Source organism: Carassius auratus, chromosome 2 (genome assembly GCF_003368295.1).
Source record: "Carassius auratus strain Wakin chromosome 2, ASM336829v1, whole genome shotgun sequence".
Lineage (NCBI taxonomy): Eukaryota > Metazoa > Chordata > Actinopteri > Cypriniformes > Cyprinidae > Carassius > Carassius auratus.
Window position 1 is genome coordinate 12,683,968 of NC_039244.1, and position 5,713 is coordinate 12,689,680.

The window sequence follows — 5,713 nt, forward strand, 5'->3', positions numbered from 1 at the left end:
GTACTTTTTATTTTTATTTTTATGTTATTGAAGGAAGTCTCTTATGTTCACCAAGGCTGCATTTTATACAGTAATATTGTGAATTATTTGTACATTTTAAAATGACTGTTTTCTATTTTTTTTTATATATTATATGTAAATTATTAATAAAATGTTACTTATTCCTTTTTAATTATTTTTCAGCAAGTAATTTCTCCATTCTTCAGTGTCACATGATCCTTCCTTATGTTGAAGACATCAGTTCTGCTCAATATTAAACTGTGATATTTTTCAGGATTTTTTTTTGATGAATATTAGTTTTTTAAAAACAGCATTTATTTGAAACAGAAATACTTCACAAACATTTTAAATGCCGCTCTTGATCAATTTAACGCATCCTCGCTAAGCAAATACTAAAATAAATTTTATTAGTAAAATCTTACCAACCACAAACTTTTGAGAGTTCAGATATGTGTATCTGTTACTAATACCACACTATATTTTGCTTATAATCGTAATATTGTATACATTTATTTATTTTTAAATTCTCAATTTGAAACATGTAACCTTTAATAATACAACATCATAAAACAATAAGAAAACAGTTGTGGCTGTTTAGAGTTTGCATGCATTGTGTCCCTTCAACCAAGCATACAGCCAGTTAAGTCTAGTGAGAACTGAAAAATATCTTTATGGCTAAGCTTGAAAAGATGTCAGATTTCAGCATCTAACACTAATCAAATCCTCCTGCGCAAGCCAGGGCCAGTGAAATATATGGAGCTCACCACAAAGAATAAGAGTGTGAGAGTGTGTGTGAGACTTGCAGTGTGAATCCCACTTGCCATGTGTTAAAGTGAGTTTAATAAGTGCAGCAGCAGCAGGAAGATGGAGTGATATATGTTCCATATGGAGCTGAACTCCTTGAGCCTGTCAACTGTGAACTAGTACAATACCAGCAGGCCACTTCAGGGGTGTCATAACGTTCACTCTAAACACACTCCCTATTAACGTATACACCTATCATGGCTGGATCTCCCAACAAGATCAGGTGCGAGTTTCTCTACACGTTAAATTAAAAGAACATGTGCTAGTTTAACTGTCATGTTTTCAGTTTTCTGTGGAACTGGTAGATAGTCACAGTTTAGTTCATTATTTAGAAACCTAATTTGTAAAGCAGTTCAGATCTGGAATACATTGAGGATGACTGGCTGTCTAGACTATGACAGTGACTGATGCATCATTCGGTACTCAGATGAACTGAATATGCTGAACTTCCTGCTGGTTTGTGGTGCGGTTTCTCTTGCTCTTATTGTGGCCTCTGAATTGTTGTTGTCTGGCTGAGGTCAAAATATTGCTGTCTCTACCATGAGGACCTTTTAAGAGGTAATATTGTACTTGCATGCTTACTGTTTGAAGCAGAGGTGACAAATAAAACATTTAGAGGGAAAAATTCATAAATTCATTTTAAAATGTTTAATTTAAAATTAAAATGTAATTTTACATAATTACTCTAAAAATAATTTCATTAAAATGATTATTAAAAATATTTAATCAACTTCAACATACATTTTTTACATTGCTTCATGTCTTTTTACCATTTATTTGATATACCTATGTGATACACTATACACTAATGTTCAAAAACTATTAAGTTCAGTAAGATTTATTCATCAATGATTTAAGCGAAAGTGACAATCAAGACATTAATAATGTTTTAAAAGATTTCTATTTCAATTAAATGCTGTTCTTTTGAACTTTTATTTTATTTGAACTATTAATAAAAAAAACAAATTTCTGCTAAAACATTAAGCAGCACAACTGTTTTCACCATTCATAACAATAAAAAAAAAAAAAATCAGCATATTAGAATGATTTTGAGGGATCATGTTACAGTGAAGACTGGAGTAATGGCTGCTGAAAATTCAGAATTGCCATCAAAAGAATAAATTGTAATTTTACAATATTACTCTATGCAGTCTTGGTGAGCATAAGAGACTTTTTCAAAGACATGGTATTGAACAGTATATTATTGGTACAAAAGCATTTGACTCTTAAAAGTAGTATCCCAAATCCAAAATATAACATAACAGCTTACATGCCCAAGACTCTTTTTATCCTTGTAAATACAGATAGCCAATGTTATTTTTGTCTGTAACTGAGGCCTTATTCACTTTCAGAGAGAATGAGAACAGTCCTTTGTTCAACTTTTACAAAGACACAATGGAAGTGCTTCTTCCATTGAGTTCCTCCAGAGCCATTTAACATGTTTCATATTTTCCACTTTGCGAGTGCAGGACATTTACAGTTGGCGTCAGAATATCAGTTGGTCTGAGGGGAGGCACTTTGAAGTGTTTGTGGTATCACCACATCTGCGGGCAAGATGTGCACCCGACAGGGAGGGGGTGTGGAATATTGCCTGTCTTCTCCCACGTCATGTGACAATGAACAACATTCCTTAACTCTTTCTGGAGCAGACGCACGTTGTGAAACTCTTCCCATCTTCATTCCACATCAGCGGCGACATAAATCTGCACACAGAAGTATGATCAGTGGCCATGTTTTTTCTTCTGATTAATGATGGACTTGGCCACGGCGCTTATAAGACTCAAGGGGAGCCTCCATGCTAAGCAGCCCTTCAGTTAATTGTTTTCAGAAGGAGCCGCCTCAGGAGGTTGCAGTGAAATATGTCCTACGTAGACGTACATTTCGACAGTTATTATAATAGACAAATCAAAGAGACTTTCTTAAATGACAATACACTGAAAAACAAATGTGGAAATCAGAAATTGCTAGTAAATTTCATGAACAATAAAAAAAAAGAAAAGAAGACATGCTGAATAAAGCATACTGAAATAAAAAAAACTGAAAGGGTATTTTCAGGTAAAACATACTTCAAAAGACTTTTCACACTTGAAATTAAACCCTCTGTAAACTGAATCCTGGGTTATACACTTTTTAATCCTGGGTTAACGTTTCTCACTGCTTATAATTTACCCAGGGTTAACAATAACCCTGGGTGTTTTAAAAGGAATAGTTCACCTAAAAATTACATTTCTGTTATCGTGTACTCACCCTCAAGTTGTACCAAACCTATGGATTTCTTTCAACTGTTGAGCACAAAAGAAGATATTTTAAAGAATGTGGCCAACCAAAGAGTATAATATACAATGGAAGTCAATAGCCACCATCAACTGTTTGGTTACTGCATAAGCAGTGCTAACTCTGTCCTGGAACAGAATTTCATAACCCAGGGTAAAAAAAAAAGTGGTACTTACCCTAGTTTAGAGCAACAATAACCCAGGGTTAAGCGCAGTATGAAAAGCCCTTTTGTTTTATTTACAATTTCAATAAATCATTTTTAGTGTACAGTGTAAGAATGGTTTGTGTGGTGATGTAGTATGAGGGCTCCTGTGTTTGAACCCATTTAGTTCTGTTACCTTATGCATATTATTGGTGTCAGACGTGCATGGCGTGCTGCTCACCTACAGGTCATTCAAGGCATGTGCATAAAACATGAGAGGGAAGCCAGAGGACTGAACGAGTGTCAAGTAGCTTCTGAAGTGTAATGACTTCTGAAGTGAGTGTAATGACCCTGAAGGTCACACAGTAGTTTGGAAAACATTCCCTCAATGTTCTGGGCACAATTTTAACAAGTTCAGCCGATATAATTAAGCGGCTCTTTTATGAATAAAAAAATGTTTTCCATTTGGGATCCGTATCCCGATGTTTTTTCAATCTGTCAAGACAGTAAAATCTCTAAATATAGCTAAATACCTTACTGACACAAATTGTCAACAGTAAAATCACACTGTTATGAAGTACTGACACAAACAAGCTGGCTCGTAAATGTAGGGCTGCACCAATCCAGTCAAAACCAATGGCACCACACACATCCCACAGTCTGACACATGAAAGTACCTTCAGCTCAGTTACAACACAACCACAGGACAGCAACTTCATCAGCAGTTCAGTCTGCAATAACTAGAACAGTCACACCACAGTCATTTTCACATTTCACTGATTACAAATGCGCTGCCAGTAATATACCGAATGGGCCGCCTTTTTCATAAGCCCTTGAGCTCTTCTATGTTTCTCAGACAGACAGCAGTGGAGCCATTTGTAACCATTATTAAAGTCATATTTCACAGCTTTGCCCGTAAATCACGCTGATATGTTTCAAATTAGTTGGATTGTTGTTTTACTTTGCTGTTACTGCTGCGGTGCGTGTTAGACTGCTCTAATGTGTCAGAGGGTGGTTTGCAGGGTGGGCCGGGGAAACAAGCATCGTGTTTCGTGGTGGGACAAAAATGTGCCTTAAGTAGAGAGGGCACTCGATGTGATATTATTGGCATGATATAGAGTGAATCCTCAAAACATGAGAAGCCAGAGAAATCATTCAAAGTTGAGCCCTGACTCTGATGCATCTGTAAAAATGAGAAAAGGTATTATGTGAGTGCAACGTTACACCTGGAAATATCCCTAAAACACTGGCCAGCTTTCAAGGTAAACACTGTTTCAGTGTCTTATGGAAAGACAAGAAATACATGTTCTGTAATAAACATCTGAAGAAGAAAAAGGTACCTCATCAGTGAAACTTTAAACCTATATATACACTTTAAAGGTATCCCATGAGTGAAGTCTTTGACCTGAAATAAAATAAAAAATAAAATAAAATAAAAAGCAGCTGACGTGCTTTCAAGGGCCAGCATTGTCTTTTTCAATATTTGTTTGTTTCATGAAGACATTAGTATTTTGTTTACCACTAACTTTATACAACAAATGTAGTCCTGTCTGTGTAATTCATCTAAAAAACAATAATAAAACAGAATGTAACCTGAAAATATCCCCCCAAAAATGTTGGCCAGCCTTCAATGGCTGACCTGTACATGGATCCAACTGGATGATTCATTATGAGAAATGAAAACATTTAATTATGGGAAACTGGTTTCGGGTAATACTATGACTCACATGTGTGAGCCAGCTTAGATCATTTTAGTATGTATAACTGGTAAAGGTCTCTATACTGAATCTGTGGGAACTCATGCAGGGAGTACATCCACTGTACTGTGCCATAGAGTTTAGTAACACCACTTTATACAGGCCACCCAGTGCTGATGACATATAGTTTCCCAAACATTACGGATACACATTCAGTTGTTTTTCACTGTTGAAATGAAGATCAGCATGGAAATGAGAATGGCTGATGTTTATGGTACAGCATAATTTAATATTGCTCATAAATATATTCTAAACATCTGGTCACTTGGATTTTGAAACATTGTCCAATAGTAATACAGCAACACTGTTTGTGTAACTGTAGCAGGGAAACTCAAGGATTCCCTTTTAACATTCACCTATGTGTATTGGATTGGTTGCCAGACAAAACTAATCTGTCATCCTGTTTTGGTGTTTAGAGAAGAGCTTCAACTTTTTGCAAGGTTTGTTAACTAACTGTAAAAAAAAAGTTAGACAAAGTTGTTTATTTACCTCTTATTTTCCTAATCAAAAATGCATAAATAAACAAACAAATAAATGTGAGTTCCCTATGACGAAATGCTTGTCTGTTGTAAATAAGTTGTAAGATTTTAAGATGAGTTGTAGCCTAAGATAAAAACATGTTATTCACTTCTTTAGAGACAGCCTTTTTATTCCAACAATTAATCTGGAAACACTATACAATTGTATTATTATTTATGACAAGACATTTTTAAAAGAGACACTGCGGTCGAAAACC